A 25,813-nucleotide genomic window follows, 5' to 3' on the forward strand; every position below is an offset into this window, starting at 1 on the left:
ATTCTGGGTAACAGAACCTGGTCAGAACCCCACATGTCACCCCATCTTGGATTCCCCTAGGTCTCTAGTTTTCAAAAATGCACAGGTAAGGTAGGTTTGCCTAGGTGCCGGCTGAGCTAGAGGCCAAAATCTACAGGTAGGCACTTTGCAAAAAACACCTCTGTTTTCTTTAAAAAAATGTGATGTGTCCACGTTGTGTTTTAGGGCGTTTCCTGTCACGGGCGCTAGGCCTACCCACACACGTGAGGTATCACTTTTACCGGGAGACTTGGGGGAATGCTGGGTGGAAGGAAATTTGTGGCTCCTCTCAGATTCCAGAACTTTCTGTCACCGAAATATGAGGAAAATGTGTTTTTTTTTCGCCACATTTTGAAGTTTGCAAAGGATTCTGGGTAACAGAACCTAGTCAGAGCCCCACAAGTCACCCCATCTTGGATTCTCCTAGGTCTCTAGTTTTAAAAAATGCACAGGTTTGGTAGGTTTCCCTAGGTGCCGGCTGAACTAGAGGCCAAAATCTACAGGTAGGCGCTTTGCAAAAAACACCTCTGTTTTCTTTCAAAAAATGTGATGTGTCCACGTTGTGTTTTGGGGCATTTCCTGTCACGGGCTCAAGACCTACCCACACAAGTGAGGTATCATTTTTATCGGGAGACTTGGGGGAACGCTGGGTGTAAGGAAATTTGTGGCTCCTCTCAGATTCCAGAACTTTCTGTCACCGAAATGTGAGGAAAAGGTGTTTTTTTAGCCAAATTGTGAGGTTTGCAAAGGATTCTGGGTACCAGAACCTGGTCAGAGCCGCACAAGTCACCCTATCTTGGATTCCCCTAGGTCTCTAGTTTTCAAAAATGCACAGGTTTGGTACGTTTCCCTAGGTGCCGGCTGAGCTAGAGGCCAAAATCTACAGGTAGGCACTTTGCAAAAAACACCACTGTTTTCTTTAAAAAAATGTGATGTGTCCACGTTGTGTTTTGGGGCGTTTCCTGTCACGGGCGCTAGGCCTACCCACACAAGTGAGGTATCACTTTTATCGAGAGACTTGGGGAACGCTGGGTGGAAGGAAATTTGTGGCTCCTCTCAGATTCCAGAACTTTCTGTCACCGAAATGTGAGGAAAACGTGTTTTTTAGCCAAATTTTGAGGTTTGCAAAGGATTCTGGGTAACAGAACCTGGTCAGAGCCCCACAAGTCACCCTATAATGGATTTCCCTAGGTCTCTAGTTTTCAAAAATGCACAGGGTTGGTAGGTTTCCCTAGGTGCCGGCTGAGCTAGAGGCCAAAATCTACAGGTAGGCACTTTGTAAAAAAACACCTCTGTTTTCAAAACAATGTGATGTGTCCACGTTGTGTTTTGGGGCGTTTCCTGTCACGGGCGCTAGGCCTACCCACACAAGTGAGGTATCACTTTTATCGAGAGACTTGGGGGAACGCTGGGTGGAAGGAAATTTGTGTCTCCTCTCAGATTCCAGAAATTTCTGTCACCGAAATGTGAGGAAAACGTGTTTTTTTAGCCAAATTTTGAGGTTTGCAAAGGATTCTGGGTAACAGAACCTGGTCAGAGCCCCACATGTCACCCCATCTTGGATTCCCCTAGGTCTCTAGTTTTCAAAAATGCACAGGTAAGGTAGGTTTCCCTACGTGCCGGCTGAGCTAGAGGCAAAAATCTACAGGTAGGCACTTTGCAAAAAACACCTCTGTTTTCTTTCAAAAAATGTGATGTGTCCACGTTGTGTTTTAGGGCGTTTCCTGTCACGGGCGCTAGGCCTACCCACACAAGTGAGGTATCACTTTTATCGGGAGACTTGGGGGAACGCTGAGTGGAAGGAAATTTGTGGCTCCTCTCAGATTCCAGAACTTTCTGTCACCGAAATGTGAGGAAAACGTGTTTTTTTAGCCAAATTGTGAGGTTTGCAAAGGATTCTGGGTAACAGAACCTGGTCAGAGCCCCACAAGTCACCCTATCTTGGATTCCCCTAGGTCTCTAGTTTTCAAAAATGCACAGGTTTGGTACGTTTCCCTAGGTGCCGGCTGAGCTAGAGGCCAAAATCTACAGGTAGGCACTTTGCAAAAAAAACATCTGTTTTCTTTAAAAAAATGTGATGTGTCCACGTTGTGTTTTGGGGCGTTTCCTGTCACGGGCGCTAGGCCTACCCACACAAGTGAGGTATCATTTTTATCGAGAGACTTGGGGGAACGCTGGGTGGAAGGAAATTTGTGGCTCCTGTCAGATTCCAGAACTTTCTGTCACCGAAATGTGAGGAAAACGTGTTTTTTTAGCCAAATTTTGAGGTTTGCAAAGGATTCTGGGTAACAGAACCTGGTCAGAGCCACACAAGTCACCCCATCTTGGATTCCCCTAGGTCTCTAGTTTTCAAAAATGCACAGGTTTGGTAGGTTTCCCTAGGTGCCAGCTGAGCTAGAGGCCAAAATCTATAGGTAGGCACTTTGCAAAAAACACCTCTGTTTTCTTTAAAAAAATGTGATGTGTCCACGTTGTGTTTTAGGGCGTTTCCTGTCACGGGCGCTAGGCCTACCCACACACGTGAGGTATCACTTTTATCGGGAGACTAGGGGGAACGCTGGGTGGAAGGAAATTTGTGGCTCCTCTCAGATTCCAGAACTTTCTGTCACCGAAATATGAGGAAAACGTGTTTTTTTTTAGCCAAATTGTGAGGTTTGCAAAGGATTCTGGGTAACAGAACCTGGTCAGAACCCCACATGTCACCCCATCTTGGATTCCCCTAGGTCTCTAGTTTTAAAAAATGCACAGGTAAGGTAGGTTTCCCTAGGTGCCGGCTGAACTAGAGGCCAAAATCTACAGGTAGGCGCTTTGCAAAAAACACCTCTGTTTTCTTTCAAAAAATGTGATGTGTCCACGTTGTGTTTTGGGGCATTTCCTGTCACGGGCGCAAGACCTACCCACACAAGTGAGGTATCATTTTTATCGGGAGACTTGGGGGAACGCTGGGTGTAAGGAAATTTGTGGCTCCCCTCAGATTCCAGAACTTTCTGTCACCGAAATGTGAGGAAAACGTGTTTTTTTAGCCAAATTGTGAGGTTTGCAAAGGATTCTGGGTACCAGAACCTGGTCAGAGCCGCACAAGTCACCCTATCTTGGATTCCCCTAGGTCTCTAGTTTTCAAAAATGCACAGGTTTGGTACGTTTCCCTAGGTGCCGGCTGAGCTAGAGGCCAAAATCTACAGGTAGGCACTTTGCAAAAAACACCACTGTTTTCTTTAAAAAAATGTGATGTGTCCACATTGTGTTTTGGGGCGTTTCCTGTCACGGGCGCTAGGCCTACCCACACAAGTGAGGTATCACTTTTATCGAGAGACTTGGGGGAACGCTGGGTGGAAGGAAATTTGTGGCTCCTCTCAGATTCCAGAACTTTCTGTCACCGAAATGTGAGGAAAACGTGTTTTTTAGCCAAATTTTGAGGTTTGCAAAGGATTCTGGGTAACAGAACCTGGTCAGAGCCCCACAAGTCACCCTATAATGGATTTCCCTAGGTCTCTAGTTTTTAAAAATGCACAGGGTTGATAGGTTTCCCTAGGTGCCGGCTGAGCTAGAGGCCAAAATCTACAGGTAGGCACTTTGTAAAAAAACACCTCTGTTTTCAAAACAATGTGATGTGTCCACGTTGTGTTTTGGGGCGTTTCCTGTCACGGGCGCTAGGCCTACCCACACAAGTGAGGTATCACTTTTATCGAGAGACTTGGGGGAACGCTGGGTGGAAGGAAATTTGTGTCTCCTCTCAGATTCCAGAAATTTCTGTCACCGAAATGTGAGGAAAACGTGTTTTTTTAGCCAAATTTTGAGGTTTGCAAAGGATTCTGGGTAACAGAACCTGGTCAGAGCCCCACATGTCACCCCATCTTGGATTCCCCTAGGTCTCTAGTTTTCAACAATGCACAGGTAAGGTAGGTTTCCCTAGGTGCCGGCTGAGCTAGAGGCAAAAATCTACAGGTAGGCACTTTGCAAAAAACACCTCTGTTTTCTTTAAAAAAATGTGATGTGTCCACGTTGTGTTTTAGGGCGTTTCCTGTCACGGGCGCTAGGCCTACCCACACAAGTGAGGTATCACTTTTATCGGGAGACTTGGGGGAACGCTGAGTGGAAGGAAATTTGTGGCTCCTCTCAGATTCCAGAACTTTCTGTCACCGAAATGTGAGGAAAACGTGTTTTTTTAGCCAAATTGTGAGGTTTGCAAAGGATTCTGGGTAACAGAACCTGGTCAGAGCCCCACAAGTCACCCTATCTTGGATTCCCCTAGGTCTCTAGTTTTCAAAAATGCACAGGTTTGGTACGTTTCCCTAGGTGCCGGCTGAGCTAGAGGCCAAAATCTACAGGTAGGCACTTTGCAAAAAACACATCTGTTTTCTTTAAAAAAATGTGATGTGTCCACGTTGTGTTTTGGGGTGTTTCCTGTCACTGGTGCTAGGCCTACCCACACAAGTGAGGTATCATTTTTATCGAGAGACTTGGGGGAACGCTGGGTGGAAGGAAATTTGTGGCTCCTGTCAGATTCCAGAATTTTCTGTCACCGAAATGTGAGGAAAACGTGTTTTTTTAGCCAAATTTTGAGGTTTGCAGAGGATTCTGGGTAACAGAACCTGGTCAGAGCCCCACAAGTCACCCCATCTTGGATTCCCCTAGGTCTCTAGTTTTCAAAAATGCACAGGTTTGGTAGGTTTCCCTAGGTGCCAGCTGAGCTAGAGGCCAAAATCTACAGGTAGGCACTTTGCAAAAAACACCTCTGTTTTCTTTAAAAAAATGTGATGTGTCCACGTTGTGTTTTGGGGCGTTTCCTGTCACGGGCGCTAGGCCTACCCACACAAGTGAGGTATCACTTTTATCGCGAGACTTGGGGGAACGCTGGGTGGAAGGAAATTTGTGGCTTCTCTCAGATTCCAGAACTTTCTGTCACCGAAATGTGAGGAAAACGTGTTTTTTTAGCCAAATTGTGAGGTTTGCAAAGGATTCTGGGTAACAGAACCTGGTCAGACCCCACATGTCACCCCATCTTGGATTCCCCTAGGTCTCTAGTTTTCAAAAATGCACAGGTAAGGTAGGTTTGCCTAGGTGCCGGCTGAGCTAGAGGCCAAAATCTACAGGTAGGCACTTTGCAAAAAACACCTCTGTTTTCTTTAAAAAAATGTGATGTGTCCACGTTGTGTTTTAGGGCGTTTCCTGTCACGGGCGCTAGGCCTACCCACACACGTGAGGTATCACTTTTATCGTGAGACTTGGGGGAATGCTGGGTGGAAGGAAATTTGTGGCTCCTCTCACATTCCAGAACTTTCTGTCACCGAAATATGAGGAAAATGTGTTTTTTTTTAGCCACATTTTGAAGTTTGCAAAGGATTCTGGGTAACAGAACCTAGTCAGAGCCCCACAAGTCACCCCATCTTGGATTCCCCTAGGTCTCTAGTTTAAAAAAATGCACAGGTTTGGTAGGTTTCCCTAGGTGCCGGCTGAACTAGAGGCCAAAATCTACAGGTAGGCGCTTTGCAAAAAACACCTCTGTTTTCTTTCAAAAAATGTGATGTGTCCACGTTGTGTTTTGGGGCATTTCCTGTCACGGGCGCAAGACCTACCCACACAAGTGAGGTATCATTTTTATCGGGAGACTTGGGGGAACGCTGGGTGTAAGGAAATTTGTGGCTCCTCTCAGATTCCAGAACTTTCTGTCACCGAAATGTGAGGAAAACGTGTTTTTTTAGCCAAATTGTGAGATTTGCAAAGGATTCTGGGTACCAGAACCTGGTCAGAGCCGCACAAGTCACCCTATCTTGGATTCCCCTAGGTCTCTAGTTTTAAAAAATGCACAGGTTTGGTACGTTTCCCTAGGTGCCGGCTGAGCTAGAGGCCAAAATCTACAGGTAGGCACTTTGCAAAAAACACCACTGTTTTCTTTAAAAAAATGTGATGTGTCCACATTGTGTTTTGGGGCGTTTCCTGTCACGGGCGCTAGGCCTACCCACACAAGTGAGGTATCACTTTTATCAAGAGACTTGGGGGAACGCTGGGTGGAAGGAAATTTGTGGCTCCTCTCAGATTCCAGAACTTTCTGTCACCGAAATGTGAGGAAAACTTGTTTTTTAGCAAAATTTTGAGGTTTGCAAAGGATTCTGGGTAACAGAACCTGGTCAGAGCCCCACAAGTCACCCTATAATGGATTTCCCTAGGTCTCTAGTTTTTAAAAATGCAGAGGGTTGGTAGGTTTCCCTAGGTGCCGGCTGAGCTAGAGGCCAAAATCTACAGGTAGGCACTTTGTAAAAAAACACCTCTGTTTTCTTTAAAAAAATGTGATGTGTCCACGTTGTGTTTTAGGGCGTTTCCTGTCACGGGCGCTAGGCCTACCCACACAAGTGAGGTATCACTTTTATCGGGAGACTTGGGGGAACGCTGAGTGGAAGGAAATTTGTGGCTCCTCTCAGATTCCAGAACTTTCTGTCACCGAAATGTGAGGAAAACGTGTTTTTTTAGCCAAATTGTGAGGTTTGCAAAGGATTCTGGGTAACAGAACCTGGTCAGAGCCCCACAAGTCACCCTATCTTGGATTCCCCTAGGTCTCTAGTTTTCAAAAATGCACAGGTTTGGTACGTTTCCCTAGGTGCCGGCTGAGCTAGAGGCCAAAATCTACAGGTAGGCACTTTGCAAAAAACACATCTGTTTTCTTTAAAAAAATGTGATGTGTCCACGTTGTGTTTTGGGGTGTTTCCTGTCACTGGTGCTAGGCCTACCCACACAAGTGTGGTATCATTTTTATCGAGAGACTTGGGGGAACACTGGGTGGAAGGAAATTTGTGGCTCCTGTCAGATTCCAGAATTTTCTGTCACCGAAATGTGAGGAAAACGTGTTTTTTTAGCCAAATTTTGAGGTTTGCAGAGGATTCTGGGTAACAGAACCTGGTCAGAGCCCCACAAGTCACCCCATCTTGGATTCCCCTAGGTCTCTAGTTTTCAAAAATGCACAGGTTTGGTAGGTTTCCCTAGGTGCCAGCTGAGCTAGAGGCCAAAATCTACAGGTAGGCACTTTGCAAAAAACACCTCTGTTTTCTTTAAAAAAATGTGATGTGTCCACGTTGTGTTTTGGGGCGTTTCCTGTCACGGGCGCCAGGCCTACCCACACAAGTGAGGTATCACTTTTATCGCGAGACTTGGGGGAACGCTGGGTGGAAGGAAATTTGTGGCTTCTCTCAGATTCCAGAACTTTCTGTCACCGAAATGTGAGGAAAACGTGTTTTTTTAGCCAAATTGTGAGGTTTGCAAAGGATTCTGGGTAACAGAACCTGGTCAGAACCCCACATGTCACCCCATCTTGGATTCCCCTAGGTCTCTAGTTTTAAAAAATGCACAGGTTTGGTAGGTTTCCCTAGGTGCCGGCTGAACTAGAGGCCAAAATCTACAGGTAGGCGCTTTGCAAAAAACACCTCTGTTTTCTTTCAAAAAATGTGATGTGTCCACGTTGTGTTTTGGGGCATTTCCTGTCACGGGCGCAAGACCTACCCACACAAGTGAGGTATCATTTTTATCGGGAGACTTGGGGGAACGCTGGGTGTAAGGAAATTTGTGGCTCCTCTCAGATTCCAGAACTTTCTGTCACCGAAATGTGAGGAAAACTTGTTTTTTTAGCCAAATTGTGAGGTTTGCAAAGGATTCTGGGTACCAGAACCTGGTCAGAGCCGCACAAGTCACCCTATCTTGGATTCCCCTAGGTCTCTAGTTTTCAAAAATGCACAGGTTTGGTACGTTTCCCTAGGTGCCGGCTGAGCTAGAGGCCAAAATCTACAGGTAGGCACTTTGCAAAAAACACCACTGTTTTCTTTAAAAAAATGTGATGTGTCCACGTTGTGTTTTGGGGCGTTTCCTGTCACGGGCGCTAGGCCTACCCACACAAGTGAGGTATCACTTTTATCGAGAGACTTGGGGGAACGCTGGGTGGAAGGAAATTTGTGGCTCCTCTCAGATTCCAGAACTTTCTGTCACCAAAATGTGAGGAAATCGTGTTTTTTAGCCAAATTTTGAGGTTTGCAAAGGATTCTGGGTAACAGAACCTGGTCAGAGCCCCACAAGTCACCCTATAATGGGTTTCCCTAGGTCTCTAGTTTTCAAAAATGCACAGGGTTGGTAGGTTTCCCTAGGTGCCGGCTGAGCTAGAGGCCAAAATCTACAGGTAGGCACTTTGCAAAAAACACCACTGTTTTCTTTAAAAAAATGTGATGTGTCCACGTTGTGTTTTGGGGCGTTTCCTGTCACGGGCGCTAGGCCTACCCACACAAGTGAGGTATCACTTTTATCGAGAGACTTGGGGGAACGCTGGGTGGAAGGAAATTTGTGTCTCCTCTCAGATTCCAGAAATTTCTGTCACCGAAATGTGAGGAAAACGTGTTTTTTTAGCCAAATTTTGAGGTTTGCAAAGGATTCTGGGTAACAGAACCTGGTCAGAGCCCCACATGTCACCCCATCTTGGATTCCCCTATGTCTCTAGTTTACAAAAATGCACAGGTAAGGTAGGTTTCCCTAGGTGCCGGCTGAGCTAGAGGCAAAAATCTACAGGTAGGCACTTTGCAAAAAACACCTCTGTTTTCTTTAAAAAAATGTGATGTGTCCACGTTGTGTTTTGGGGCGTTTCCTGTCACGGGCGCTAGGCCTACCCACACAAGTGAGGTATCATTTTTATCGAGAGACTTGGGGGAACGCTGGGTGGAAGGAAATTTGTGGCTCCTGTCAGATTCCAGAACTTTCTGTCACCGAAATGTGAGGAAAACGTGTTTTTTTAGCCAAATTTTGAGGTTTGCAAAGGATTCTCGGTAACAGAACCTGGTCAGAGCCCCACAAGTCACCCCATCTTGGATTCCCCTAGGTCTCTAGTTTTCAAAAATGCACAGGTTTGGTAGGTTTCCCTAGGTGCCAGCTGAGCTAGAGGCCAAAATCTACAGGTAGGCACTTTGCAAAAAACACCTCTGTTTTCTTTAAAAAAATGTGATGTGTCCACGTTGTGTTTTGGGGCGTTTCCTGTCACGGGCGCTAGGCCTACCCACACAAGTGAGGTATCACTTTTATCGCGAGACTTGGGGGAACGCTGGGTGGAAGGAAATTTGTGGCTTCTCTCAGATTCCAGAACTTTCTGTCACCGAAATGTGTTTAAAACGTGTTTTTTTAGCCAAATTGTGAGGTTTGCAAAGGATTCTGGGTAACAGAACCTGGTCAGAACCCCACATGTCACCCCATCTTGGATTCCCCTAGGTCTCTAGTTTTCAAAAATGCACAGGTAAGGTAGGTTTGCCTAGGTGCCGGCTGAGCTAGAGGCCAAAATCTACAGGTAGGCACTTTGCAAAAAACACCTCTGTTTTCTTTAAAAAAATGTGATGTGTCCACGTTGTGTTTTAGGGCGTTTCCTGTCACGGGCGCTAGGCCTACCCACACACGTGAGGTATCACTTTTATCGGGAGACTTGGGGGAATGCTGGGTGGAAGGAAATTTGTGGCTCCTCTCAGATTCCAGAACTTTCTGTCACCAAAATATGAGGAAAATGTGTTTTTTTTAGCCACATTTTGAAGTTTGCAAAGGATTCTGGGTAACAGAACCTAGTCAGAGCCCCACAAGTCACCCCATCTTGGATTCCCCTAGGTCTCTAGTTTTAAAAAATGCACAGGTTTGGTAGGTTTCCCTAGGTGCCGGCTGAACTAGAGGCCAAAATCTACAGGTAGGCGCTTTGCAAAAAACACCTCTGTTTTCTTTCAAAAAATGTGATGTGTCCACGTTGTGTTTTGGGGCATTTCCTGTCACGGGCGCAAGACCTACCCACACAAGTGAGGTATCATTTTTATCGGGAGACTTGGGGGAACGCTGGGTGTAAGGAAATTTGTGGCTCCTCTCAGATTCCAGAACTTTCTGTCACCGAAATGTGAGGAAAACGTGTTTTTTTAGCCAAATTGTGAGGTTTGCAAAGGATTCTGGGTACCAGAACCTGGTCAGAGCCGCACAAGTCACCCTATCTTGGATTCCCCTAGGTCTCTAGTTTTCAAAAATGCACAGGTTTGGTACGTTTCCCTAGGTGCCGGCTGAGCTAGAGGCCAAAATCTACAGGTAGGCACTTTGCAAAAAACACCACTGTTTTCTTTAAAAAAATGTGATGTGTCCACGTTGTGTTTTGGGGCGTTTCCTGTCACGGGCGCTAGGCCTACCCACACAAGTGAGGTATCACTTTTATCGAGAGACTTGGGGGAACGCTGGGTGGAAGGAAATTTGTGGCTCCTCTCAGATTCCAGAACTTTCTGTCACCGAAATGTGAGGAAAACGTGTTTTTTAGCCAAATTTTGAGGTTTGCAAAGGATTCTGGGTAACAGAACCTGGTCAGAGCCCCACATGTCACCCCATCTTGGATTTCCCTAGGTCTCTAGTTTTAAAAAATGCACAGGGTTGGTAGGTTTCCCTAGGTGCCGGCTGAGCTAGAGGCCAAAATCTACAGGTAGGCACTTTGTAAAAAAACACCTCTGTTTTCAAAACAATGTGATGTGTCCACGTTGTGTTTTAGGGCGTTTCCTGTCACGGGCGCTAGGCCTACCCACACAAGTGAGGTATCACTTTTATCGGGAGACTTGGGGGAACGCTGAGTGGAAGGAAATTTGTGGCTCCTCTCAGATTCCAGAACTTTCTGTCACCGAAATGTGAGGAAAACGTGTTTTTTTAGCCAAATTGTGAGGTTTGCAAAGGATTCTGGGTAACAGAACCTGGTCAGAGCCCCACAAGTCACCCTATCTTGGATTCCCCTAGGTCTCTAGTTTTCAAAAATGCACAGGTTTGGTACGTTTCCCTAGGTGCCGGCTGAGCTAGAGGCCAAAATCTACAGGTAGGCACTTTGCAAAAAACACATCTGTTTTCTTTAAAAAAATGTGATGTGTCCACGTTGTGTTTTGGGGCGTTTCCTGTCACGGGCGCTAGGCCTACCCACACAAGTGAGGTATCATTTTAATCGAGAGACTTGGGGGAGCGCTGGGTGGAAGGAAATTTGTGGCTCCTGTCAGATTCCAGAACTTTCTGTCACCGAAATGTGAGGAAAACGTGTTTTTTTAGCCAAATTTTGAGGTTTGCAAAGGATTCTGGGTAACAGAACCTGGTCAGAGCCCCACAAGTCACCCCATCTTGGATTCCCCTAGGTCTCTAGTTTTCAAAAATGCACAGGTTTGGTAGGTTTCCCTAGGTGCCAGCTGAGCTAGAGGCCAAAATCTACAGGTAGGCACTTTGCAAAAAACACCTCTGTTTTCTTTAAAAAAATGTGATGTGTCCACGTTGTGTTTTGGGGCGTTTCCTGTCACGGGCGCTAGGCCTACGCACACAAGTGAGGTATCACTTTTATCGCGAGACTTGGGGGAACGCTGGGTGGAAGGAAATTTGTGGCTTCTCTCAGATTCCAGAACTTTCTGTCACCGAAATGTGAGGAAAACGTGTTTTTTTAGCCAAATTGTGAGGTTTGCAAAGGATTCTGGGTAACAGAACCTGGTCAGAACCCCACATGTCACCCCATCTTGGATTCCCCTACGTCTCTAGTTTTCAAAAATGCACAGGTAAGGTAGGTTTGCCTAGGTGGCGGCTGAGCTAGAGGCCAAAATCTACAGGTAGGCACTTTGCAAAAAACACCTCTGTTTTCTTTAAAAAAATGTGATGTGTCCACGTTGTGTTTTAGGGCGTTTCCTGTCACGGGCGCTAGGCCTACCCACACACGTGAGGTATCACTTTTATCGGGAGACTTGGGGGAATGCTGGGTGGAAGGAAATTTGTGGCTCCTCTCAGATTCCAGAACTTTCTGTCACCGAAATATGAGGAAAATGTGTTTTTTTTTAGCCACATTTTGAAGTTTGCAAAGGATTCTGGGTAACAGAACCTAGTCAGAGCCCCACAAGTCACCCCATCTTGGATTCCCCTAGGTCTCTAGTTTTAAAAAATGCACAGGTTTGGTAGGTTTCCCTAGGTGCCGGCTGAACTAGAGGCCAAAATCTACAGGTAGGCGCTTTGCAAAAAACACCTCTGTTTTCTTTCAAAAAATGTGATGTGTCCACGTTGTGTTTTGGGGCATTTCCTGTCTCGGGCGCAAGACCTACCCACACAAGTGAGGTATCATTTTTATCGGGAGACTTGGGGGAACGCTGGGTGTAAGGAAATTTGTGGCTCCTCTCAGATTCCAGAACTTTCTGTCACCGAAATGTGAGGAAAACGTGTTTTTTTAGCCAAATTGTGAGGTTTGCAAAGGATTCTGGGTACCAGAACCTGGTCAGAGCCGCACAAGTAACCCTATCTTGGATTCCCCTAGGTCTCTAGTTTTCAAAAATGCACAGGTTTGGTACGTTTCCCTAGGTGCCGGCTGAGCTAGAGGCCAAAATCTACAGGTAGGCACTTTGCAAAAAACACCACTGTTTTCTTTAAAAAAATGTGATGTGTCCACGTTGTGTTTTGGGGCGTTTCCTGTCACGGGCGCTAGGCCTACCCACACAAGTGAGGTATCACTTTTATCGAGAGACTTGGGGGAACGCTGGGTGGAAGGAAATTTGTGGCTCCTCTCAGATTCCAGAACTTTCTGTCACCGAAATGTGAGGAAAACGTGTTTTTAGCCAAATTTTGAGGTTTGCAAAGGATTCTGGGTAACAGAACCTGGTCAGAGCCCCACAAGTCACCCTATAATGGATTTCCCTAGGTCTCTAGTTTTCAAAAATGCACAGGGTTGGTAGGTTTCCCTAGGTGCCGGCTGAGCTAGAGGCCAAAATCTACAGGTAGGCACTTTGTAAAAAAACACCTCTGTTTTCAAAACAATGTGATGTGTCCACGTTGTGTTTTGGGGCGTTTCCTGTCACGGGCGCTAGGCCTACCCACACAAGTGAGGTATCACTTTTATCGAGAGACTTGGGGGAACGCTGGGTGGAAGGAAATTTGTGTCTCCTCTCAGATTCCAGAAATTTCTGTCACCGAAATGTGAGGAAAACGTGTTTTTTTAGCCAAATTTTGAGGTTTGCAAAGGATTCTGGGTAACAGAACCTGGTCAGAGCCCCACATGTCACCCCATCTTGGATTCCCCTAGGTCTCTAGTTTTCAAAAATGCACAGGTAAGGTAGGTTTCCCTAGGTGCCGGCTGAGCTAGAGGCAAAAATCTACAGGTAGGCACTTTGCAAAAAACACCTCTGTTTTCTTTCAAAAAATGTGATGTGTCCACGTTGTGTTTTAGGGCGTTTCCTGTCACGGGCGCTAGGCCTACCCACACAAGTGAGGTATCACTTTTATCGGGAGACTTGGGGGAACGCTGAGTGGAAGGAAATTTGTGGCTCCTCTCAGATTCCAGAACTTTCTGTCACCGAAATGTGAGGAAAACGTGTTTTTTTAGCCAAATTGTGAGGTTTGCAAAGGATTCTGGGTAACAGAACCTGGTCAGAGCCCCACAAGTCACCCTATCTTGGATTCCCCTAGGTCTCTAGTTTTCAAAAATGCACAGGTTTGGTACGTTTCCCTAGGTGCCGGCTGAGCTAGGGGCCAAAATCTACAGGTAGGCACTTTGCAAAAAACACCTCTGTTTTCTTTAAAAAAATTTGATGTGTCCACGTTGTGTTTTGGGGCGTTTCCTGTCACGGGCGCTAGGCCTACCCACACAAGTGAGGTATCATTTTTATCGAGAGACTTGGGGGAACGCTGGGTGGAAGGAAATTTGTGGCTCCTGTCAGATTCCAGAACTTTCTGTCACCGAAATGTGAGGAAAACGTGTTTTTTTAGCCAAATTTTGAGGTTTGCAAAGGATTCTGGGTAACAGAACCTGGTCAGAGCCCCACAAGTCACCCCATCTTGGATTCCCCTAGGTCTCTAGTTTTCAAAAATGCACAGGTTTGGTAGGTTTCCCTAGGTGCCAGCTGAGCTAGAGGCCAAAATCTACAGGTAGGCACTTTGCAAAAAACACCTCTGTTTTCTTTAAAAAAATGTGATGTGTCCACGTTGTGTTTTGGGGCGTTTCCTGTCACGGGCGCTAGGCCTACCCACACAAGTGAGGTATCACTTTTATCGCGAGACTTGGGGGAACGCTGGGTGGAAGGAAATTTGTGGCTTCTCTCAGATTCCAGAACTTTCTGTCACCGAAATGTGAGGAAAACATGTTTTTTTAGCCAAATTGTGAGGTTTGCAAAGTATTCTGGGTAACAGAACCTGGTCAGAACCCCACATGTCACCCCATCTTGGATTCCCCTAGGTCTCTAGTTTTCAAAAATGCACAGGTAAGGTAGGTTTGCCTAGGTGCCGGCTGAGCTAGAGGCCAAAATCTACAGGTAGGCACTTTGCAAAAAACACCTCTGTTTTCTTTAAAAAAATGTGATGTGTCCACGTTGTGTTTTAGGGCGTTTCCTGTCACGGGCGCTAGGCCTACCCACACACGTGAGGTATCACTTTTATCGGGAGACTTGGGGGAATGCTGGGTGGAAGGAAATTTGTGGCTCCTCTCAGATTCCAGAACTTTCTGTCACCGAAATATGAGGAAAATGTGTTTTTTTTTCGCCACATTTTGAAGTTTGCAAAGGATTCTGGGTAACAGAACCTAGTCAGAGCCCCACAAGTCACCCCATCTTGGATTCTCCTAGGTCTCTAGTTTTAAAAAATGCACAGGTTTGGTAGGTTTCCCTAGGTGCCGGCTGAACTAGAGGCCAAAATCTACAGGTAGGCGCTTTGCAAAAAACACCTCTGTTTTCTTTCAAAAAATGTGATGTGTCCACGTTGTGTTTTGGGGCATTTCCTGTCACGGGCTCAAGACCTACCCACACAAGTGAGGTATCATTTTTATCGGGAGACTTGGGGGAACGCTGGGTGTAAGGAAATTTGTGGCTCCTCTCAGATTCCAGAACTTTCTGTCACCGAAATGTGAGGAAAAGGTGTTTTTTTAGCCAAATTGTGAGGTTTGCAAAGGATTCTGGGTACCAGAACCTGGTCAGAGCCGCACAAGTCACCCTATCTTGGATTCCCCTAGGTCTCTAGTTTTCAAAAATGCACAGGTTTGGTACGTTTCCCTAGGTGCCGGCTGAGCTAGAGGCCAAAATCTACAGGTAGGCACTTTGCAAAAAACACCACTGTTTTCTTTAAAAAAATGTGATGTGTCCACGTTGTGTTTTGGGGCGTTTCCTGTCACGGGCGCTAGGCCTACCCACACAAGTGAGGTATCACTTTTATCGAGAGACTTGGGGGAACGCTGGGTGGAAGGAAATTTGTGGCTCCTCTCAGATTCCAGAACTTTCTGTCACCGAAATGTGAGGAAAATGTGTTTTTTAGCCAAATTTTGAGGTTTGCAAAGGATTCTGGGTAACAGAACCTGGTCAGAGCCCCACAAGTCACCCTATAATGGATTTCCCTAGGTCTCTAGTTTTCAAAAATGCACAGGGTTGGTAGGTTTCCCTAGGTGCCGGCTGAGCTAGAGGCCAAAATCTACAGGTAGGCACTTTGTAAAAAAACACCTCTGTTTTCAAAACAATGTGATGTGTCCACGTTGTGTTTTGGGGCGTTTCCTGTCACGGGCGCTAGGCCTACCCACACAAGTGAGGTATCACTTTTATCGAGAGACTTGGGGGAACGCTGGGTGGAAGGAAATTTGTGTCTCCTCTCAGATTCCAGAAATTTCTGTCACCGAAATGTGAGGAAAACGTGTTTTTTTAGCCAAATTTTGAGGTTTGCAAAGGATTCTGGGTAACAGAACCTGGTCAGAGCCCCACATGTCACCCCATCTTGGATTCCCCTAGGTCTCTAGTTTTCAAAAATGCACAGGTAAGGTAGGTTTCCCTACGTGCCGGCTGAGCTAGAGGCAAAAATCTACAGGTAGGCACTTTGCAAAAAACACCTCTGTTTTCTTTCAAAAAATGTGATGTGTCCACGTTGTGTTTTAGGGCGTTTCCTGTCACGGGCGCTAGGCCTACCCACACAAGTGAGGTATCACTTTTATCGGGAGACTTGGGGGAACGCTGAGTGGAAGGAAATTTGTGGCTCCTCTCAGATTCCAGAACTTTCTGTCACCGAAATGTGAGGAAAACGTGTTTTTTTAGCCAAATTGTGAGGTTTGCAAAGGATTCTGGGTAACAGAACCTGGTCAGAGCCCCACAAGTCACCCTATCTTGGATTCCCCTAGGTCTCTAGTTTTCAAAAATGCACAGGTTTGGTACGTTTCCCTAGGTGCCGGCTGAGCTAGAGGCCAAAATCTACAGGTAGGCACTTTGCAAAAAACACATCTGTTTTCTTTAAAAAAATGTGATGTGTCCACGTTGTGTTTTGGGGCGTTTCCTGTCACGGGCGCTAGGCCTACCCACACAAGTGAGGTATCATTTTTATCGAGAGACTTGGGGGAACGCTGGGTGGAAGGAAATTTGTGGCTCCTGTCAGATTCCAGAACTTTCTGTCACCGAAATGTGAGGAAAACGTGTTTTTTTAGCCAAATTTTGAGGTTTGCAAAGGATTCTGGGTAACAGAACCTGGTCAGAGCCCCACAAGTCACCCCATCTTGGATTCCCCTAGGTCTCTAGTTTTCAAAAATGCACAGGTTTGGTAGGTTTCCCTAGGTGCCAGCTGAGCTAGAGGCCAAAATCTACAGGTAGGCACTTTGCAAAAAACACCTCTGTTTTCTTTAAAAAAATGTGATGTGTCCACGTTGTGTTTTGGGGCGTTTCCTGTCACGGGCGCTAGGCCTACCCACACAAGTGAGGTATCACTTTTATCGCGAGACTAGGGGGAACGCTGGGTGGAAGGAAATTTGTGGCTTCTCTCAGATTCCAGAACTTTCTGTCACCGAAATGTGAGGAAAACGTGTTTTTTTAGCCAAATTGTGAGGTTTGCAAAGGATTCTGGGTAACAGAACCTGGTCAGAACCCCACATGTCACCCCATCTTGGATTCCCCTAGGTCTCTAGTTTTCAAAAATGCACAGGTAAGGTAGGTTTGCCTAGGTGCCGGCTGAGCTAGAGGCCAAAATCTACAGGTAGGCACTTTGCAAAAAACACCTCTGTTTTCTTTAAAAAAATGTGATGTGTCCACGTTATGTTTTAGGGCGTTTCCTGTCACGGGCGCTAGGCCTACCCACACACGTGAGGTATCACTTTTATCGGGAGACTTGGGGGAATGCTGGGTGGAAGGAAATTTGTGGCTCCTCTCAGATTCCAGAACTTTCTGTCACCGAAATATGAGGAAAATGTGTTTTTTTTTAGCCACATTTTGAAGTTTGCAAAGGATTCTGGGTAACAGAACCTAGTCAGAGCCCCACAAGTCACCCCATCTTGGATTCCCCTAGGTCTCTAGTTTTAAAAAATGCACAGGTTTGGTAGGTTTCCCTAGGTGCCGGCTGAACTAGAGGCCAAAATCTACAGGTAGGCGCTTTGCAAAAAACACCTCTGTTTTCTTTCAAAAAATGTGATGTGTCCACGTTGTGTTTTGGGGCATTTCCTGTCACGGGCGCAAGACCTACCCACACAAGTGAGGTATCATTTTTATCGGGAGACTTGGGGGAACGCTGGGTGTAAGGAAATTTGTGGCTCCCCTCAGATTCCAGAACTTTCTGTCACCGAAATGTGAGGAAAACGTGTTTTTTTAGCCAAATTGTGAGGTTTGCAAAGGATTCTGGGTACCAGAACCTGGTCAGAGCCGCACAAGTCACCCTATCTTGGATTCCCCTAGGTCTCTAGTTTTCAAAAATGCACAGGTTTGGTACGTTTCCCTAGGTGCCGGCTGAGCTAGAGGCCAAAATCTACAGGTAGGCACTTTGCAAAAAACACCACTGTTTTCTTTAAAAAAATGTGATGTGTCCACATTGTGTTTTGGGGCGTTTCCTGTCACGGGCGCTAGGCCTACCCACACAAGTGAGGTATCACTTTTATCGAGAGACTTGGGGGAACGCTGGGTGGAAGGAAATTTGTGGCTCCTCTCAGATTCCAGAACTTTCTGTCACCGAAATGTGAGGAAAACTTGTTTTTTAGCAAAATTTTGAGGTTTGCAAAGGATTCTGGGTAACAGAACCTGGTCAGAGCCCCACAAGTCACCCTATAATGGATTTCCCTAGGTCTCTAGTTTTTAAAAATGCACAGGGTTGGTAGGTTTCCCTAGGTGCCGGCTGAGCTAGAGGCCAAAATCTACAGGTAGGCACTTTGTAAAAAAACACCTCTGTTTTCAAAACAATGTGATGTGTCCACGTTGTGTTTTGGGGCGTTTCCTGTCACGGGCGCTAGGCCTACCCACACAAGTGAGGTATCACTTTTATCGAGAGACTTGGGGGAACGCTGGGTGGAAGGAAATTTGTGTCTCCTCTCAGATTCCAGAAATTTCTGTCACCGAAATGTGAGGAAAACGTGTTTTTTTAGCCAAATTTTGAGGTTTGCAAAGGATTCTGGGTAACAGAACCTGGTCAGAGCCCCACATGTCACCCCATCTTGGATTCCCCTAGGTCTCTAGTTTTCAACAATGCACAGGTAAGGTAGGTTTCCCTAGGTGCCGGCTGAGCTACAGGCAAAAATCTACAGGTAGGCACTTTGCAAAAAACACCTCTGTTTTCTTTAAAAAAATGTGATGTGTCCACGTTGTGTTTTAGGGCGTTTCCTGTCACGGGCGCTAGGCCTACCCACACAAGTGAGGTATCACTTTTATCGGGAGACTTGGGGGAACGCTGAGTGGAAGGAAATTTGTGGCTCCTCTCAGATTCCAGAACTTTCTGTCACCGAAATGTGAGGAAAACGTGTTTTTTTAGCCAAATTGTGAGGTTTGCAAAGGATTCTGGGTAACAGAACCTGGTCAGAGCCCCACAAGTCACCCTATCTTGGATTCCCCTAGGTCTCTAGTTTTCAAAAATGCACAGGTTTGGTACGTTTCCCTAGGTGCCGGCTGAGCTAGAGGCCAAAATCTACAGGTAGGCACTTTGCAAAAAACACATCTGTTTTCTTTAAAAAAATGTGATGTGTCCACGTTGTGTTTTGGGGTGTTTCCTGTCACTGGTGCTAGGCCTACCCACACAAGTGAGGTATCATTTTTATCGAGAGACTTGGGGGAACGCTGGGTGGAAGGAAATTTGTGGCTCCTGTCAGATTCCCGAATTTTCTGTCACCGAAATGTGAGGAAAACGTGTTTTTTTAGCCAAATTTTGAGGTTTGCAGAGGATTCTGGGTAACAGAACCTGGTCAGAGCCCCACAAGTCACCCCATCTTGGATTCCCCTAGGTCTCTAGTTTTCAAAAATGCACAGGTTTGGTAGGTTTCCCTAGGTGCCAGCTGAGCTAGAGGCCAAAATCTACAGGTAGGCACTTTGCAAAAAACACCTCTGTTTTCTTTAAAAAAATGTGATGTGTCCACGTTGTGTTTTGGGGCGTTTCCTGTCACGGGCGCTAGGCCTACCCACACAAGTGAGGTATCACTTTTATCGCGAGACTTGGGGGAACGCTGGGTGGAAGGAAATTTGTGGCTTCTCTCAGATTCCAGAACTTTCTGTCACCGAAATGTGAGGAAAACGTGTTTTTTTAGCCAAATTGTGAGGTTTGCAAAGGATTCTGGGTAACAGAACCTGGTCAGAACCCCACATGTCACCCCATCTTGGATTCCCCTAGGTCTCTAGTTTTAAAAAATGCACAGGTTTGGTAGGTTTCCCTAGGTGCCGGCTGAACTAGAGGCCAAAATCTACAGGTAGGCGCTTTGCAAAAAACACCTCTGTTTTCTTTCAAAAAATGTGATGTGTCCACGTTGTGTTTTGGGGCATTTCCTGTCACGGGCGCAAGACCTACCCACACAAGTGAGGTATCATTTTTATCGGGAGACTTGGGGGAACGCTGGGTGTAAGGAAATTTGTGGCTCCTCTCAGATTCCAGAACTTTCTGTCACCGAAATGTGAGGAAAACTTGTTTTTTTAGCCAAATTGTGAGGTTTGCAAAGGATTCTGGGTACCAGAACCTGGTCAGAGCCGCACAAGTCACCCTATCTTGGATTCCCCTAGGTCTCTAGTTTTCAAAAATGCACAGGTAAGGTAGGTTTCCCTAGGTGCCGGCTGAGCTAGAAGCCAAAATCTACAGGTAGGCACTTTGCAAAAAACACCACTGTTTTCTTTAAAAAAATGTGATGTGTCCACGTTGTGTTTTGGGGCGTTTCCTGTCACGGGCGCTAGGCCTACCCACACAAGTGAGGTATCACTTTTATCGAGAGACTTGGGGGAACGCTGGGTGGAAGGAAATTTGTGGCTCCTCTCAGATTCCAGAACTTTCTGTCACCGAAATGTGAGGAAATCGTGTTTTTTAGCCAAATTTTGAGGTTTGCAAAGGATTCTGGGTAACAGAACCTGGTCAGAGCCCCACAAGTCACCCTATAATGGGTTTCCCTAGGTCTCTAGTTTTCAAAAATGCACAGGGTTGGTAGGTTTCCCTAGGTGCCGGCTGAGCTAGAGGCCAAAATCTACAGGTAGGCACTTTGCAAAAAACACCACTGTTTTCTTTAAAAAAATGTGATGTGTCCACGTTGTGTTTTGGGGCGTTTCCTGTCACGGGCGCTAGGCCTACCCACACAAGTGAGGTATCACTTTTATCGAGAGACTTGGGGGAACGCTGGGTGGAAGGAAATTTGTGTCTCCTCTCAGATTCCAGAAATTTCTGTCACCGAAATGTGAGGAAAACGTGTTTTTTTAGTCAAATTTTGAGGTTTGCAAAGGATTCTGGGTAACAGAACCTGGTCAGAGCCCCACATGTCACCCCATCTTGGATTCCCCTAGGTCTCTAGTTTACAAAAATGCACAGGTAAGGTAGGTTTCCCTAGGTGCCGGCTGAGCTAGAGGCAAAAATCTACAGGTAGGCACTTTGCAAAAAACACCTCTGTTTTCTTTAAAAAAATGTGATGTGTCCACGTTGTGTTTTAGGGCGTTTCCTGTCACGGGCGCTAGGCCTACCCACACAAGTGAGGTATCACTTTTATCGGGAGACTTGGGGGAACGCTGAGTGGAAGGAAATTTGTGGCTCCTCTCAGATTCCAGAACTTTCTGTCACCGAAATGTGAGGAAAACGTGTTTTTTTAGCCAAATTGTGAGGTTTGCAAAGGATTCTGGGTAACAGAACCTGGTCAGAGCCCCACAAGTCACCCTATCTTGGATTCCCCTAGGTCTCTAGTTTTCAAAAATGCACAGGTTTGGTACGTTTCCCTAGGTGCCGGCTGAGCTAGGGGCCAAAATCTACAGGTAGGCACTTTGCAAAAAACACATCTGTTTTCTTTAAAAAAAATTGATGTGTCCACGTTGTGTTTTGGGGCGTTTCCTGTCACGGGCGCTAGTCCTACCCACACAAGTGAGGTATCATTTTTATCGAGAGACTTGGGGGAACGCTGGGTGGAAGGAAATTTGTGGCTCCTGTCAGATTCCAGAACTTTCTGTCACCGAAATGTGAGGAAAACGTGTTTTTTTAGCCAAATTTTGAGGTTTGCAAAGGATTCTGGGTAACAGAACCTGGTCAGAGCCCCACAAGTCACCCCATCTTGGATTCCCCTAGGTCTCTAGTTTTCAAAAATGCACAGGTTTGGTAGGTTTCCCTAGGTGCCAGCTGAGCTAGAGGCCAAAATCTACAGGTAGGCACTTTGCAAAAAACACCTCTGTTTTCTTTAAAAAAATGTGATGTGTCCACGTTGTGTTTTGGGGCGTTTCCTGTCACGGGCGCTAGGCCTACCCACACAAGTGAGGTATCACTTTTATCGCGAGACTTGGGGGAACGCTGGGTGGAAGGAAATTTGTGGCTTCTCTCAGATTCCAGAACTTTCTGTCACCGAAATGTGTTTAAAACGTGTTTTTTTAGCCAAATTGTGAGGTTTGCAAAGGATTCTGGGTAACAGAACCTGGTCAGAACCCCACATGTCACCCCATCTTGGATTCCCCTAGGTCTCTAGTTTTCAAAAATGCACAGGTAAGGTAGGTTTGCCTAGGTGCCGGCTGAGCTAGAGGCCAAAATCTACAGGTAGGCACTTTGCAAAAAACACCTCTGTTTTCTTTAAAAAAATGTGATGTGTCCACGTTGTGTTTTAGGGCGTTTCCTGTCACGGGCGCTAGGCCTACCCACACACGTGAGGTATCACTTTTATCGGGAGACTTGGGGGAATGCTGGGTGGAAGGAAATTTGTGGCTCCTCTCAGATTCCAGAACTTTCTGTCACCAAAATATGAGGAAAATGTGTTTTTTTTAGCCACATTTTGAAGTTTGCAAAGGATTCTGGGTAACAGAACCTAGTCAGAGCCCCACAAGTCACCCCATCTTGGATTCCCCTAGGTCTCTAGTTTTAAAAAATGCACAGGTTTGGTAGGTTTCCCTAGGTGCCGGCTGAACTAGAGGCCAAAATCTACAGGTAGGCGCTTTGCAAAAAACACCTCTGTTTTCTTTAAAAAAATGTGATGTGTCCACGTTGTGTTTTGGGGCATTTCCTGTCACGGGCGCAAGACCTACCCACACAAGTGAGGTATCATTTTTATCGGGAGACTTGGGGGAACGCTGGGTGTAAGGAAATGTGTGGCTCCTCTCAGATTCCAGAACTTTCTGTCACCGAAATGTGACGAAAACGTGTTTTTTTAGCCAAATTGTGAGGTTTGCAAAGGATTCTGGGTACCAGAACCTGGTCAGAGCCGCACAAGTCACCCTATCTTGGATTCCCCTAGGTCTCTAGTTTTCAAAAATGCACAGGTTTGGTACGTTTCCCTAGGTGCCGGCTGAGCTAGAGGCCAAAATCTACAGGTAGGCACTTTGCAAAAAACACCACTGTTTTCTTTAAAAAAATGTGATGTGTCCACGTTGTGTTTTGGGGCATTTCCTGTCACGGGCGCTAGGCCTACCCACACAAGTGAGGTATCACTTTTATCGAGAGACTTGGGGGAACGCTGGGTGGAAGGAAATTTGTGGCTCCTCTCAGATTCCAGAACTTTCTGTCACCGAAATGTGAGGAAAACTTGTTTTTTAGCAAAATTTTGAGGTTTGCAAAGGATACTGGGTAACAGAACCTGGTCAGAGCCCCACAAGTCACCCTATAATGGATTTCCCTAGGTCTCTAGTTTTCAAAAATGCACAGGGTTGGTAGGATTCCCTAGGTGCCGGCTGAGCTAGAGGCCAAAATCTACAGGTAGGCACTTTGTAAAAAAACACCTCTGTTTTCAAAACAATGTGATGTGTCCACGTTGTGTTTTGGGGCGTTTCCTGTCACGGGCGCTAGGCCTACCCACACAAGTGAGGTATCACTTTTATCGAGAGACTTGGGGGAACGCTGGGTGGAAGGAAATTTGTGTCTCCTCTCAGATTCCAGAAATTTCTGTCACCGAAATGTGAGGAAAACGTGTTTTTTTAGCCAAATTTTGAGGTTTGCAAAGGATTCTGGGTAACAGAACCTGGTCAGAGCCCCACATGTCACCCCATCTTGGATTTCCCTAGGTCTCTAGTTTTCAAAAATGCACAGGGTTGGTAGGTTTCCCTAGGTGCCGGCTGAGCTAGAGGCCAAAATCTACAGGTAGGCACTTTGTAAAAAAACACCTCTGTTTTCAAAACAATGTGATGTGTCCACGTTGTGTTTTAGGGCGTTTCCTGTCACGGGCGCTAGGCCTACCCACACAAGTGAGGTATCACTTTTATCGGGAGACTTGGGGGAACGCTGAGTGGAAGGAAATTTGTGGCTCCTCTCAGATTCCAGAACTTTCTGTCACCGAAATGTGAGGAAAACGTGTTTTTTTAGCCAAATTGTGAGGTTTGCAAAGGATTCTGGGTAACAGAACCTGGTCAGAGCCCCACAAGTCACCCTATCTTGGATTCCCCTAGGTCTCTACTTTTCAAAAATGCACAGGTTTGGTACGTTTCCCTAGGTGCCGGCTGAGCTAGAGGCCAAAATCTACAGGTAGGCACTTTGCAAAAAACACATCTGTTTTCTTTAAAAAAATGTGATGTGTCCACGTTGTGTTTTGGGGCGTTTCCTGTCACGGGCGCTAGGCCTACCCACACAAGTGAGGTATCATTTTTATCGAGAGACTTGGGGGAACGCTGGGTGGAAGGAAATTTGTGGCTCCTGTCAGATTCCAGAACTTTCTGTCACCGAAATGTGAGGAAAACGTGTTTTTTTAGCCAAATTTTGAGGTTTGCAAAGGATTCTGGGTAACAGAACCTGGTCAGAGCCCCACAAGTCACCCCATCTTGGATTCCCCTAGGTCTCTAGTTTTCAAAAATGCACAGGTTTGGTAGGTTTCCCTAGGTGCCAGCTGAGCTAGAGGCCAAAATCTACAGGTAGGCACTTTGCAAAAAACACCTCTGTTTTCTTTAAAAAAATGTGATGTGTCCACGTTGTGTTTTGGGGCGTTTCCTGTCACGGGCGCTAGGCCTACCCACACAAGTGAGGTATCACTTTTATCGCGAGACTTGGGGGAACGCTGGGTGGAAGGAAATTTGTGGCTTCTCTCAGATTCCAGAACTTTCTGTCACCGAAATGTGAGGAAAACGTGTTTTTTTAGCCAAATTGTGAGGTTTGCAAAGGATTCTGGGTAACAGAACCTGGTCAGAACCCCACATGTCACCCCATCTTGGATTCCCCTACGTCTCTAGTTTTCAAAAATGCACAGGTAAGGTAGGTTTGCCTAGGTGCCGGCTGAGCTAGAGGCCAAAATCTACAGGTAGGCACTTTGCAAAAAACACCTCTGTTTTCTTTAAAAAAATGTGATGTGTCCACGTTGTGTTTTAGGGCGTTTCCTGTCACGGGCGCTAGGCCTACCCACACACGTGAGGTATCACTTTTATCGGGAGACTTGGGGGAATTCTGGGTGGAAGGATATTTGTGGCTCCTCTCAGATTCCAGAACTTTCTGTCACCGAAATATGAGGAAAATGTGTTTTTTTTTAGCCACATTTTGAAGTTTGCAAAGGATTCTGGGTAACAGAACCTAGTCAGAGCCCCACAAGTCACCCCATCTTGGATTCCCCTAGGTCTCTAGTTTTAAAAAATGCACAGGTTTGGTAGGTTTCCCTAGGTGCCGGCTGAACTAGAGGCCAAAATCTACAGGTAGGCGCTTTGCAAAAAACACCTCTGTTTTCTTTCAAAAAATGTGATGTGTCCACGTTGTGTTTTGGGGCATTTCCTGTCTCGGGCGCAAGACCTACCCACACAAGTGAGGTATCATTTTTATCGGGAGACTTGGGGGAACGCTGGGTGTAAGAAAATTTGTGGCTCCTCTCAGATTCCAGAACTTTCTGTCACCGAAATGTGAGGAAAACGTGTTTTTTTAGCCAAATTGTGAGGTTTGCAAAGGATTCTGGGTACCAGAACCTGGTCAGAGTCGCACAAGTCACCCTATCTTGGATTCCCCTAGGTCTCTAGTTTTCAAAAATGCACAGGTTTGGTACGTTTCCCTAGGTGCCGGCTGAGCTAGAGGCCAAAATCTACAGGTAGGCACTTTGCAAAAAACACCACTGTTTTCTTTAAAAAAATGTGATGTGTCCACGTTGTGTTTTGGGGCGTTTCCTGTCACGGGCGCTAGGCCTACCCACACAAGTGAGGTATCACTTTTATCGAGAGACTTGGGGGAACGCTGGGTGGAAGGAAATTTGTGGCTCCTCTCAGATTCCAGAACTTTCTGTCACCGAAATGTGAGGAAAACGTGTTTTTAGCCAAATTTTGAGGTTTGCAAAGGATTCTGGGTAACAGAACCTGGTCAGAGCCCCACAAGTCACCCTATAATGGATTTCCCTAGGTCTCTAGTTTTCAAAAATGCACAGGGTTGGTAGGTTTCCCTAGGTGCCGGCTGAGCTAGAGGCCAAAATCTACAGGTAGGCACTTTGTAAAAAAAACACCTCTGT

The sequence above is a fragment of the Pleurodeles waltl genome, chromosome 2_2 (assembly GCF_031143425.1).
Source record: "Pleurodeles waltl isolate 20211129_DDA chromosome 2_2, aPleWal1.hap1.20221129, whole genome shotgun sequence".
NCBI classification, from domain to species: domain Eukaryota; kingdom Metazoa; phylum Chordata; class Amphibia; order Caudata; family Salamandridae; genus Pleurodeles; species Pleurodeles waltl.